Raw genomic sequence first — 14,967 nt, 5'->3', positions numbered from 1 at the left:
GAGCAGTATATAAAATATTCAAGTAATAAGTTATCATGGTCTGTGCATATATAAACTCATAGAGACTAAGACAGCATACACAGAGCCAGCACAGGACCGTACCAGATGGAGTTCTAGAGCTGAAAAGAGAAGTAGACATATGCCTCATCCCTCACTCAGAAGAAATCTCCAATTGATAACCATTTGTAAATAAAAGTTTATTTCTTCCCAGGGAATCTCCTTGGGAAAGAAATTACTATTAAAGGTAGGCTGCATGCCCAGTAGTAGACGGACAACAGAGAACAAACTCAATGGTATATTTGGAGGTTCCTTGTCTCATAATGCTGTGTCAGGGCTTTTCCTTTTAAATAATTTGTGTTATTATTATACCTTAGTTGCCTGTTTGTTTTCTAATGAGAGACAGAAAAGGATAGATATGAATTTGGGGGGGGGTGGGTGAAGGTGGAGAGGAACTGGAAGGAGTAGAGAGAGGGGAAACCATGATCACGGCATGTTATGTGAAAAAAAAATCTATTTTCAATAAAAGGAAAAATATTCAAGCAATAAAATAGATTCATGTCATAAATGTACAATGAATCTCAGATTAATTTAGGGAAGTTGGTCATAGCAGTTTTCCTTTGCATTAGGTATGTCTTGACACCTTTGTTCATATTCAGTCAACATCACAGAGCACAGAAGACTATTATTCCCCTGATAAAGAAAGACCAGTGTGGATATTTGAGTATCCTAGGTGAGCTTTCTATTTTGATGAAAATGCTTCTGTGTATTTTTCCTTATCAGTATTATGCACCAATAAGGCAATATATCCTTTTTGTTTTCAGAAGTGTCCTTGACAAGGCAGTGCACTAGGTTTGAAAAATATGGCTTTCAAAAGCTTTTTCACACTTATTAGAAGTTGATATTTAGATAGTTCAATATTAGGAGAGGCTGCATAGTTACAAAATACTGCTTGATAAATCTTTTATTCAGAAATAGCTAACAGAAACTCAGAAACAAAACATATTCTGCTTCCTTGTTTTCATTAAATAGTCAAAGCCCAGGTAATCCATGGAAGTAATAGGCATATACTTTTCTTATTTGATTTCTACCCTCTTGCCAAAATTAAAATGAAATTATTCATTTTTGTTTTTAACATTGAGGTGTGTGCAACATTGTGGTTCATTTTTCCTTCTTGGAGCTGTTGGACATGGAACTTGAGATCTGTCTTCTGAATCATGGTTTAAAAGACTATCTTCCTCTGCCTATCCATATTGCCACACTTAATGCTTTCAGTGTCCATTGCCCTCAGCTAGTGTCCCACTACCATTATGTCATGTGCCTATGCTGTTTTTCAGATACAGGACAACAACATAGTTCAACTTGATAGGACTGACAGTGGTGGAATATCTCTGTTTCACTCTTGCTGCTTATGCTCCAAATCCTACCACCCTAAATGCTCCAGGTCCTAACAGCATGTAGCTAGAAGGACCACACAGATCCATGTTACACCTCAATGATGCCATATTTTTTAGATATTTGCTTATTTTAATTTAATTTGTATGTATGTTTTACCTGCACGTATTGTATATTGCACTTGCATACCAGGAGCCCCTAGAAGACAGAAGACAGTGTTAGATTTTCTGGGACTAGAGATACTAATGTTTGTAGCCCCTTTAAACCTGGGTCCTCTGGAAGAGAAGCCAGTGCTCCTAACTGCTGAGCTATCTCTCCAGCCATAGTATTGTCTTTTCTTATTTCTTTATTCTGTGTATCTGCAAAATCTTCATTCATTTAATTACTGTCACTAATTTCCCTTCAAGTGATGGTGTCTCAAATCTGAGATTCCTTCTATTTGTTTATTTATTTATTTTGTTTGTCTGTGGTGCCAAGAATCACACCCACATTGTCTCTCTCACAGATTTGGCAAAGGCTCTACCACTGAGCTACAGTCCAATCCCCTGGATAGGCATTTTATTATGTCTTCTCCTTTATCTAAGAAAATAAAATCCCCAGGATCAGATCATTATAATAGATGTAAAATAGTTAACAGTAATTAACTCCCTTTCATGGTGAAAGCTCTAAAATTAGGTATGGAAGAAATGTACTTTACATAAAGAAGTTCCCATGTGACAAACCCACACCTAACATCATGCTGCATGAGTAAAAGCTTAACGCTTTCTCTGGAAGGAGACAAGCATGCCCACTCACCAAACCGACATTAAGCAAAGTATTGGGAGTGCTGGGCAAAGAAAGAAAGAAAATGCATCCAAACCAGAAGGGAGAAATGTACATGGTTGCTGTTTGCAGTTGATATGATGCCCTATACAGAAAATTCTAATGATGACACAAAAGCTCATTAGAGGTCATTTATTAAATGAATTCTAAAGTTACAGGATGCAAAATAAATCAACAAGAAATTAAGTAGCTTTGCTGTATGTATACAGCAATCAGTCAAAATAATTTCTTTTCCAATAACTACAATAAAATGTGGGATAATTTAGTCACTAAGATTTATAACCTCTACAGTGAAACAGTAAACATTGGTAAAAAAAAAAATTGAAGACAACAGCAATAAATGGAAAGATTGCCCATTTTCATGAATTATTCTTTTTATGTTTTATTTTTATTACTCCTTTAAGATTATAATATAATTTTCTTCTTCCCTTTCCTCCCTGCAAACCTACTCATATGCCATCCTTTGCTCTCTTTCAAATTCATAGCATCTTTATTAATTAATTGTTGTTATATGTGTATATGTATATATATATATTCCTAAATATAACCTGTTCAGCCTATATCATGTTACTTGTATGTATGGTTTCAGGGCTGACAATTTGGTGTTGGCTAACCAACTGGTATATTCTGTAGATGGAAGTTTCTGTCCTTCTCGGTCTCACAGCCTTCAACCCCAAACAAAACACACAGAGGCTTACATTAATTATAAATTGGCTGACCTATTAGCTCAGACTTATTATTAACTTGCTCTTACAACTTAAATTAACTCATAATTCTTATCTATATTTAGACACATGACTTGGTACCCTACTCAGTGAGGCACTCTCATCTTGTTTCCTCTCTGTCTGGCTGGTGACTGACTCTTTTCTCTTACCAGAATTCTCCTAGTCTGGTTGCCCCGCCTATAATTCCTGCCTGGCTACTGGCCAATCAGCATTTTATTAAATCAATACAAGTGACAAATGTTTACAGGGTACAAGGTATTATCCCACAGCATTAATCTTCCCCAGAGAAGATAATTTCTCTCACTTTTAGCATTCCTTAGTTGTCTGAACTAAAACTTGTGATCGGAACACTGTTAGGGCTCACAGGATTTTGGCTTATCTTGTTTCTGTTATTCCTTCATTCACTTATTCGCTCTCCATTCAACTGCAAATTTTCTGTATTCACTCTGTGCCAGGAATTACAGCCTATGCTGCATGCATAGCAGAGAACAATAAAGACACTTGGAGTTTAGAGATCACCTGCTTCATTTAAATTCATATTTCATGGAGAACTATGAGTTCTGTTACCCCTGCATTTTCTTTTGTCCTTGCCCTCACATGCTCACTCTAACTGGCCAAAGGTGCCATTATTTCTCATCCTCCAATCTTTCCCAGCTACTTCAAGTCTTTTATCCACCTCTTTGCCTGCTATGATCCCTTATCCTAATTACCTTATTTAACTCAAAAACATTTTCTTAAGGTTTATGTGTGACCTGTTATAACTGAAAGATTTCCTTTTTCTTCTTTTTCTTCTTTCTTTCTTTCTTTCTTTCTTTCTTTCTTTCTTTCTTTCTTTCTTTCTTTCTTTCTTTTTTTTTATTGAGACAGGGTTTCTCTGTAGCTTTTGGACCCTGCCCTGGAACTCACTCTATAGACTAGACTGTCCTCTAACTCACGGAGATATGCCTGTCTCTGCCTCCTGAGTGTTGGGATTAAAAGTGTGGGCCACCAATGCCCAGCCAAGATTTACTAATTAAAAGGAAAGGTTTAAACAAACAACAGTTTGGTAAATTCATAGTGCCTATTTTATAGAAGAATGCCTAAAGAAAATGGCAGTCACTAATTTTTTTTTTATCTTTGTTAGTTGGACCACACTTTTATTTTACAGATACACACAAATTCTGCAGTCCTCCTGAGTCCAAGTGAAATGTTTGCCTAGCTTATTCCCGCACATACCACTTAACTATGCTGTTAGTGAATTTTTCTGTAGCTCTGCTACAGTTTGAGCAGAAAATTTTAGGGAATAAATGTTTAATAATACCCCTCTAGCTGCTAACTCCAAAGCTAACCTTAATGCTTTTGGGAGAACAGTCATCATTGCTCACAAACGCTGTTCCTTTATTCTTGCTACATAATTATATTGACAAGAAAATAAGCAAAAGCAGAGCTCCAAGCATTGGTGAATGGTATGGATTTAGCATTGGAAAAAAATAGTCTTCTTCATCCCAGAATACTTGATTGCTACATGTTCCCGATGCACTAGATAGCACAGTTGATTTAAAGGCAGAGCAGCTGATTAACTGAAAGAAAGTCTCCCACTGTGTGCTCACCCTGCTCCCCCCCCCCCCCGTACTTCTTTCACTATTCTACAGCTTACTGCTAGCTCTACCCCAAGACCCCTGGGCAGGAGAGCGAAAGCAGATTCTCAGAATGGCTCTATACTCTCAGGTGAGAGAAAACTTGTGAAGCAAGTGCCTAGAAAATTCACTGCCTAACCCTGCTGTAAGAATTCCTACAGCCAGTAGCCTTTAAGTTACTCTCCCACTTAGGAGTGACTTCTTATACTATAAATGCCAAAGTAAGCAGGGTTGCCCTCTCTTCCTGCTGTGGGATTTCATTGTTCCCTGTTGGAGCAGAGGACTGTGATCTGTGAGTATATATTGATATGTGATTTGTGTCTTTTACCTCTCCTCCTGTGTGTTTGTTACCTCTGCATCTGACTGACGACTCCCCCTTTCTTCTTCCTAGAGTTCTGTCCCCAGAAGCCCACCTATATCTCCTGCTTAGCTATTGGTCATTCAAATCTTTATTAGACCAGTCACAGTGACACACCTTCACACAGTGTAAAGGAATATTCCACAATAGTTATCTAGCATCCATTCGCCCTTCATAGGCTTCACTTTCTCTGCCCATTTGGCTTTCCTTCCACCCTCAAGGCAATCAGAGGCTTCCTAGAGCCTCTGATCTCATCTCTTTCTGCTCTACCAGGTGTGTCCAATGGCCAACACTCATCTACCTCTCCTAGACCAGACCTTTGCATGGCCTGCCAAGGTACAATGACTGAGTCTAGCATGTTTTCTCCAGATATCACATTTAGAGCCCTCACAACCTAGTACACAGCTCACAGCATTTCCCAAAACTCAAAAACAGTAATATAATTATTTAGTGACTGCTTGATTACTGATTCTATTTTATGAATACTCAAAATGGTTTAAGGAAGGGACAAAGTTGACATGAAACCTAATTTTATTTGCCAGCCAGTATGTTTAACTATAGGTAAATAGTTTCATAACCACAAATGAACCCACATGCAAACAGAGAAACCTAAAAACACCCCCCCACACACACACTCACACAGAGAGAGAGAGAGAGAGAGAGAGAGAGAGAGAGAGAGAGAGAGACATATACACAGCCTTAATTATAAGGTTGACCTAGTGTGTGAACCAAAGCAATGTAACTCATAGAACTACTAAATTAAAAATCAATTATTTTCAACAAACAGTAAAATGAAGATATTTTTTAACAAATTTGGGGCTGTAAATTCCAACCCATTATTATCTGTGAAACTGCACAGATATAGCTCATCTCCTAATAGTAAATCCATTTTTTACAATTTTATTTACTTTATAGTTTTTTACCACTGATTTATTTTTTATATCTATTACTTTTCTTAAAAGAAAGGTCAAATTTCTTATCAAATTATTCAAACTGCCACTTTTTGTTTATGAAATCATTACCCACTTATCACATGATTTTTCATTTAAATAAATCCTAGAAATGTTCTAGTGTATTTCAATCGCATTTTCTCTAAATTTAAAAGATATGGGAAAAGCATTATTCCTTCTGATAATTTCACTTCTTGAGGTGGCAGATTTCTTCATTTTCTAGAGTGAGCTTTTTTTTCTCATAAAATTCTTGACTGAGCACACTATGAGTATGTGGACTGGAAAACTAATTCTTATGACGTGAGGTATGAGGAATGTGTGTCTGTCTGCAAATGTTGTACTCAGACACTGAAATTAAATTTATTGAGAGAAACCCAATAGTCAGATCCCAAATCCACAGCCAAGCCACAGCCACTATATTTCACCCTGCAATGCCCTCTGCTCTGATGTTCTTTAATATGGGGTGATCAGATGAAGAAATGTGACTAAATGATTTTGTTCCTGCTTATTGTTCAAACTTTAGGGAAAATACAAGGAAGCAGAACTTACTAGAGGAATTCTAGAATTCATCTTCGAGGGACGACTAAATAGAAAACATCAATTAGAAGTTACTAAGTGGAATTGATAGGTTTAAAAAAATGAGGCACAAGGTTTTCTAATTAAGAAAGGTGTGGAATAGAAACAATTGGGAATGAATATGATAAAAATGCATTGTTTGAAATTCTTATTTAATAAAATATAATAATAATCATAATAATAAATTACTAATTTGGAGCTGTTCATTCAAAAAAAAGGTTGTCTTACATAGAAGTATCTGCTAAATAAGTGTTGGGCTATCTCCAGAGGTAACAGGCTCCTCTGGAAACTCCAAGAGCGTGGTAATATTTTGTTTTTGCTGTAACAAATACAACTTGCCTTATGATCAGAGTGCGGAGCTAAGCTACTAGGTCAAATAGAGGCCAGGCAGTGGTGGCACACACCTTTAATCCCAGCACTCTGGAGGCAGAGACAGAGGGATCTCTGTGAGTTCAAGGCCATCCTGGGCTACACTAGATTGACCAAAGAGAAACAGAGCCGGGCTTGGAGGCTCACACACGCACTTGAAAGTCATACACCTTTAATCGCAGCACTAGGGAGGTGGAGATGGGAAGAGATATGGCTGGGCAGACAGAGGAATATAAGGTGGGAGGAGACAAAAGCACAGAGCATGCAGTCTGAGGATTTGTGGAGAGAGGACTTGCCCCTCTCTGTCTGAGTATTCAGTAAAGGTAAAAAGTCTCTATAGTGGCTGGCTGCTCTTCTTCTCTGATCTTTCAGCATTTACCCCAATATCTGACTCCAGGTTTTATTGATCAGACCAATTAGAATTTTTGCTACACAAGAGAGGATGATGACACATTAAAAATTCTGGAGGATTCTCTGCAATCTATTTGTCCAAAGTAACCTGAAGGGGAACTGGATTAATGCTCTCAGGGCTGCTCATATCTCTTTACAGTGAACTGTTTCTCAGGAGAAATGGTTCATAAACTCCTGTTTAATATTTTGAAGCGAAACAAGCTTGGACATTATAGAATCCTTCCTGCCTTTCTTTTTTTCTTCTTTCCCCCCTCCCTCCCTCCCTCCCTCCCTCCCNCTCCTTCTTTTCATTTGAAAGCTGAGAATAAACTTTTGTTGAGACATTGCTCTAGTTTCTGCTCTTCAAAGAAGTCCCCCCTGCCCCCTCCCCCACAAACACTTTGGTTTTTCGAGACAGGGTTTCCCTGTAGCTTTGGAGCCTGTCCTGAAACTAGCTCTTGTAGAGAAGGCTGGTCTCAAACTCACATAGATTTACCTCCCTCTGCCTTTCAAGTGCTGGGATTAAAGGCCTGTGCCACTACCACCTGGCTCATGGAGTTCTTATCTTCAATGTATTCGTCAAAATCCTGAGGCAAACTAGTTTGTAGTCTAGTTTTGTATGAAAGTATTTTTTTTATTTTGGTTCTATGATATTTTTCTCTCCTTATCTCCTTCCTTCCCCTTTATTTCTTTCTCTCTCTGTGTGTGTCTCTGTCTCTCTCTCTCTCTCTCTTCCATCTCTCTTGCTCCTTTTCTTCCTCTTCCAAATGCACTTTTTCTCTTGGAAGTACATGTTCTTAATGTGACCTGACCTTCGCTAACTAGACGTAGCCCTGTGGAAACAGACTGCTGCTGTCTTCTCCAGTTCCAACAGGATGTCAGGCCACCCAAGTTGGGTGACCACACAGAAGCAGCCGAACTCATCTAAGCTCCACCTTCAAAGAAAGACACTTCTTTTTCTTTATCAGCTCAGATTTGACTGGGTTATTTTTTAAAGAAGAGGAAGTTGAGTAGAGCAGTGGGAGTGGACCTGGGCATTGTTAGGGAGTCATGGGAGTGGATGCGCTCAAAATACAGTGCATGAAATTCTCAGAGAATAAAAATATTTTACATGAAAGAAATATTTTAAATGGAAAGTTGTTTTACGGGTTACTAGATGACATTATTTTTCTTTTATTAAATATCTATATCCACATATTGAACTGAGGGAAAATGATGATTCAAGGAAATTTCTTCCAAAATCAGCAAGATCTGTTATTCTCTAGCTTCTTATTTATAACATATGTTTTAATATTTGTACTTTAAGTACATGGAAAGATTAAATACATTTCCAAGTTTCATACTTAGAAGGTTCCTAACTACTCAAGTTTTATAATTTCTAGTTTTTAAACTTCAATAAAATCTAGTAACTAATGTTTACTGGCTGTCTAAGACTTATCATCTAATACAAATTTGTATTTTAGGTGCTGTAATTTAACACTTAATTTATAGGTGTTATAATTTAATCTTAGGTGTTCTATAACTTGTACTTTTATAAAGTATTTGTTCCTAGAGAGGGAAAGGGCATGAATTTGGCCAGTGGAGAGGTGGGGAAGATCTCTTCAGAAGAGTTATGGAGGGGAAACCACGATCTGTAGTGATATTTCATTTGTATTTTAATCAATAAAGCTTGCCTGAAGATCAGAAAGCAAAACAATCACACTAATCACTTATAGCCCAGGTGGTGGTGACACACACCTTTAATCCCAGTAGCCACACTAATTTGCCATAGAAACCAGGTGGTACATGCCTTTAATCCCAGTTGTGCAAATTTTTAATCCCAGCCCTAGAGAGGAATATAAAATGGAAAGAGATGGCTCATAGACACAGTCTCATTCTGAGATTCCTCAGGCAGGATTGCCATTTTGGACTAAGGTTGAGGTAAGAGCCAGTGGCTGGCTGTTTTGCTTTTCTGATCTTCAGGTTGAATCTCAATTCATATTTCTGGGATTTTATTATTCAATATATATATATGTGTGTGTACATATATATAATAGTAAGATTTTTAAATAAAAAGTATCAAGAAATTATTTTATGAAAAATATTTCTTATACTCAAGAAATGATGTTCAAAATTAATCGTATGTGGGTTTCATAATAACAATTGAGAAGTAATTGTTGGATTGGGTGCAACTGAAGATCATCATATTATGCAAACTAAACTAGATCCATAGATCAATATCACATTTTTCTCATATGTGGACTCCAGATTGCTTATCAATAGATAAAACTATATATGTACGTAATATATTCATATGCATACATGTGGCATGAAAGCAAAAGATAGACAAAGAGAAGGAAGGATGCCAGATTGGGGAAGGGAGGAGTAGAAAGGGTGTGTGCAGGGGAGGATGGTCAGAGAATACAATCGACTAGAAGCTGTCCCTAAGAAACTTACCACTACACACAATAAATATATGCAGCAGAAGTAGTAATGTTTCCGAAAGACTAAAACAGCAGTCTTATCTGTCTGACATAGAGCTTTTGTACTTACAATGAACTCATCCATGTTTTCACTTTCAGTTTTTATCTCCTCTTTCTCTGTGTAATTCTCACATTTCAATTCTCTTTCATTCTTAAAGCTGGAGTGTTCGTTCCTAATGTCCTTTTAGGGCACAGAACTCTGAGAAGATACTAAATCTCCAAGCCAGAGCTTCTCTCAGTCATTGTGATAATACTTTTAGCCTTGCATTATATAATACTAAGATTATACATGCAAGCAGTCTGTTTTTACTCAGAACTTTATTGAAGGTATCAACTATGAGGGCCTTAAAGTCATTTTTTCTCTTTATTTAACTGTTTTTCTGATATTTGCATACGTCAACCTCACTGTTTTTAGTAGCTTTGCATGTTTTTGTTTTTCATTCTGAGACTATAGAATTGTCTTTGTGGTATTTTTCTGAATTAACTCATTTTAAGGATGTCATTTTACTGTTTATTGATAATTTATGCGAGAGACTACCAATTCAATCTGAATTGTCCATTTGTACACATGTAACTAAAAGAAATCAACCACTTGGTTAGACCGCTAATGAGTTATTTCCCTTTTCCTTTTCACATCTAATTCACCAGGCTATATGTAGATGTTGGCTCTTCTTTATTTATCTTTCCTGGCACATGACAGCGTATTTTGATCTGTGTATTTGGATACTTTGTAATTTAAAAGGGGGGAAATGATCTTATTTCACTGTAAAACATGGCTGTGTTCCATTTGTGCTGTTTTCGTGGTCATGAAGAGCATGTGTGTATGTCTCTGTTGGCCGTATTCCAGACATGCCATCCTCTCTACAGACAAAGTCTTCCTTTCATCTCTTTCCGTTGCATAATTGGATATAATTTTCCCCCTTGATCTCCCCATAAATGAATCCTTTGGCTACAGGGTCTGGGCCTTTTGTATTTCTAATCCTCCTTTGGTACCTCCCTGGAGTCCTGCACCTGCTCTCCCTCTGGACTCCTGGTTCAGTCCCTGACAAATGAGCATATTCCTCTGGGGTTAGCTCCACTTTCCCTGGCACCTGCTGGGGAAACTGCTTCGTCCCCAGTGTTAACTAAACCATGCTAACGCTAGGAGGTCATTCTGGAATTTCTCTTTCTTAGTATTTGAGCAAGCCTCCTAGAGAAAGCTGTAAATTGCAACATCTCTATGGACTCAAAACAAGATGTTTTGGTTCCTAAAATTAATACCATTTATTTACTTTTTTCATCTTTCAATTTTTGTAGTGTTTTTCAATTTTGGTTTTACTATAGATGTTCAATTTTATTGCTTGGCTTTCAGAAGAATTTCTTACAAGTCTTTAAATTGCATAAAAATCATGAGGTCAAGTTATTAGCTTTTCTTTTTTCATTAAGAGGGAAGGTCACTTGCACATGCTTTAAAAATTTCAGGTTTACTTCTAAAGCATGGAATATAATCTGAATATATTTTTATGGGATTTGAAATGATGACTCAGCAGTTAAAAAGTGCTAACTGTTCTTGCAGTGGATCTGGGTTCAGTTCCTAACATCCATGGGGTGACTCATGATCTCTTCTAACTCCAGGTTAGGGGATCTAATACCCTCTGGCCTCCACAAGCAGCATGTATATATCACTACAGAGTAAACCTTTTTTTCAAGAAAGTTAAGTTTTACATTTGTGTTTAGATAAATATGCACATATTCATAATACCCGTGTGCTTTCTAAGGAACATAACTGTTAACAATTTTTCAGAAAAAGCTAAAGGTAGAAATCGACTAATGTATCATGATGACCTATTAGGATATTATCTGACAGTAATGAAAACAGAGGCAACAAGCATCCAATGATGGACACAACAGTTTAGCAAGGAAAGTTATGTTTGGGGGGCAGTGCAATATAGTCTTACAAACTACTAAAGTAAGCAAACTATACGGAAACACTTCAAACGTTTGTAATAAATAGCCCATAAAACAAATGGCATAAAGACTGATTAGCATCACGACCACAGCTATGTAATGTTCTGAATTTAACAAGACTACTAAGAATGAGGACATTGCAATCATTTGTATCAGCTTGTTAAAAAATGCGTATCTCAATTCCTCATGCTTTAGCTTCTCTACCCCCTTTGATTATTTAAAATAAGATACCTACTACTTTCACCAACATATTGCATAAACATAAACTGAACAAAGACAGTAGAAACTGACATGCTAATGTAGACAGGGGAAAGTGCAAGGCTTCAGCTCTATACAAAGAACTACAGGCAACTAAGGAATTTTGAGAGCCAGAGAAATAGTCTCATAGGAAAGAGCACACCAATTGATTATCCAATACCAAATGGTCAGACCTGAAAACATACACACAAGTAACATTACACAGACTGAGTAGGTTGTAGTTAGAAATATATATGTGAGCATACATTATATGTATATATGTATATAAACAAGTGATGAAAAAACAGGCCATGAATGTTAAAGATAGCAAGGTGGAGTATATAGGAAGAGTTGGAGGCAGGAAAAGGAAGGGAGATATGAAGTAATTATAATTTCAAAAATTATAAGAAATATTTTGGAAGATAACAAATATTGAAAAAAAAAATTAAATGTCTGTACAGAAAAAAAAATTCTGAAGGCACAAAGCTTCTCCAGAGAGTCTTTGACACACATAAGCCAGGCATTCAATTCTAAAACACCTGTCTGTTACCGTTAGGGTATAAGGATAATTTGCAATATCTTGAAGCTCAAGAGCATAGTTTCTAGGCCAAGACTAGAATGCAGTGCCTCCCACTGTGTGATGTCCTGCAAGGGCATTTTCCTGACAGATTCTTAGGGACCAGGCCCATCTCTTTCCCTCAAAGAACACACACATCCTATCTCTGTATCTGACCTACGTATGATATTGTGGCTGAGAGGTAAGCTTTTCCTCACAACTCGAGATCTACATGTGACTAGTTTCCAATTCAAGCACCTAAATCTAAAATTATCTTAGCACCATTGGTGAATGATGAAATAAATACGTTCTTCCACAGGTACAGACAGACATGTGTACAGACAGACACACACAGTTGCAGTTCATGCAGGTAAGAGGAATAAAGAAACTGGAACACACTGCCATCCACAAAGGAAAAGCAAAACACTTCATAGCCATCAGCTTATGGTACTGTGAGCAACGATGCTATTATGAGTAAATTTTCTTCTTTTAAATGCAGGTTTCCTATTGAATCTCCTTTCAAGTCACACCAAAGCTATAACTGCTGTTACCATTTCAGAAGTCATGGTTTTGTTTTTGTACGACTTCTAACACCATCCTTTCCAACGGCAGCATCCTGTTCAGACAAGCTACCCCTCTAATTCCTATCTCCAGTGACCCTTCACACATTTTAGCTATTCGGCAAAGCCCGAGTTTTCCTCTTTTCTTCATGTAGCTTTATCAAGGTTCGAGTCAAAATTATATCAGAGGAGACTGAAACGTTCAACATAGATTGGCACAGAATGGACACCAAACAATTCAGAAATAAATTTCAGAAGTTGTGGAGATTTGAGAAGCCCTGATTCTTGTTTGGGTTGTTGGACAACCTGGATGTAAAAAGTCATTCCTGCTGCTTAGAAACTGCCACAGTACCTGCTCCTCTCCCAGGTAACACAAAGTCACCCCAAAAGCTATGAAATGAGGAATCATAAGTTTAAAAACAAGAACAGAAACAGACACCTGTTATTTTTTGATCCCATGTGAGAAACCAAAAACTATAGAAACAAAAGTCACAAGAGGCCTTACTTCCCATTTTCCACCCAGGGAAATTGGGTCCAGAAATTGAAAGCTTCCTAAGGTGGGGAGAGAGAGAGAGAGAGAGAGAGAGAGAGAGAGAGAGAGAGAGAGAGAGAGAGAGAGAATATTCACACATCCTTCACAATACTTCTTTGGAAATTTGGGCTCAAAGTTAAAACATTTATTTTTCTATGAGAAACCAGATTCAGAAGCATTATGTTGTCTCAAAAGAACTTAAGTTAGAGAAATAGCCAGCCCCGGGTCAGGGTTCTGGACCCACTTCCTAATTCCAGCCAGGCCCTCCAAGCTGGGCTCTTAAAGATTCAAAGACAAAATGGAGTTGCTTTAGCAAGACAAGACTTTCCTTGCTGGTGGGCCACCCCAATGATAGCTGCTCAACCAGGCCAACCGAGGACAATTTGACAAACAGCAGTCTGCAGGATCATAGAATTGGGACAAGGCCAGGAAGGCCTCCCCAAAAGCTGATGGCGCAGAGGTACCCCTGAGACCCTCCGGGTTGGGCGATGACCCTGGTGAAGGCCAGAGGCAGACAAGGACAGCACAGTGGTGGTCTTGAGGCGCATCAGCCCCACCCCCAGGCACCTGCTTCCCCCACCTCCAGCACCTGCTGGATGCCCAAGGCTGGGCAGGCCCCATCCAGACGCCCATAGCTTCCCAAGGCCGGCCCCGGGCCAGGTTGCCCCAAGCCCAAGCCGGAGGGCACATAGTTGCTCCCAGGGTCCCTTCCCTGCGCTCCCCAGGCTGAGTTGTGGGCGGCCTTTCCTATCCCCAGCCCCTTCCCAGGCCGGACCCCAGCGAAGGTCGAACCGGGCGCTCCAGGCCTTCTGATCAGGACTCTGTGCCCGCCGCGCCGCAGCCTCCGGGGCCAGCGGCGGTGACCAACCTGTAACCGCGGCGCGCGGAGCGGTCACGGTGCTGGGGTTGGGGCGGCAGCGGCGGTGGCGGCGGCGGCGGCGGGTGGCATCCTTTCGGGTCGCGCAGGTCTGGGCGGGCGGGTACGCTGCCCCTTACCTACGGCGGCTCAGTCAGCTCCTTGCTAGCCCTGCACTAGCGTCCGCGGCAAAGGCTCGGGGCTGGGGAGAGCTGCGGGGGTCCTGGCCTTGCGTTTATTAGCTTGCCTTTTGCAGTTGGCTTTGCTGCGCGAGCTACAGAGGATGCTCAAGGCGGCGCCGCAGCTGGTTGCCAGTGCCAGGGTCCGGATTTGCAGGTGGCTTCCCTCTCTCTGCCAGAGCCAGTCTCTCAGCAACAGCTGGGCAATCTTGGGCTGCTGTGGGGGCTCCTACTTCTAGGCCTGCAAGCCCGGCGTGTGCTTCTGTCATCCTAATTTATTAAGTAGTGTCTTAAGGGTACTAACCAGGACCACATCTGAGTATGAAATTGCTAAATAATAAATACACTATTAAAGTTTTCGGTCTTTTAAATATTCTGTCATGTAGATTGAGGCTAAAGTCTGTTCATACATGTTTAACCCCAAACCCCATTTGTGGTTC

General features: G+C 39.2%; 1 protein-coding gene across 2 annotated transcripts in view; it reads right to left on the bottom strand.

The window, feature by feature from the left end:
- Nalcn (sodium leak channel, non-selective) overlaps positions 1–14,702 on the bottom strand; it is a 259,437-nt gene extending 244,735 nt beyond the window's left edge. Inside the window, exon 1 of one of the 2 annotated variants that reach the window (XM_050150391.1) lies at positions 14,361–14,702. The gene's annotated coding sequence lies outside the window, so the exon portion shown is untranslated. The remainder of the gene's footprint in view (positions 1–14,360) is intronic. The other variant, XM_050150392.1, reaches the window with a different exon arrangement.
- Positions 14,703–14,967: the final 265 nt, after the last annotated feature.

This window comes from Alexandromys fortis, unplaced genomic scaffold (genome assembly GCF_014885135.2).
Source record: "Alexandromys fortis isolate MF-2015 unplaced genomic scaffold, M_Fortis_MF-2015_v1.1 scaffold_66, whole genome shotgun sequence".
NCBI lineage: Eukaryota > Metazoa > Chordata > Mammalia > Rodentia > Cricetidae > Alexandromys > Alexandromys fortis.
This window is presented reverse-complemented; position numbering and strand designations above follow the sequence as displayed.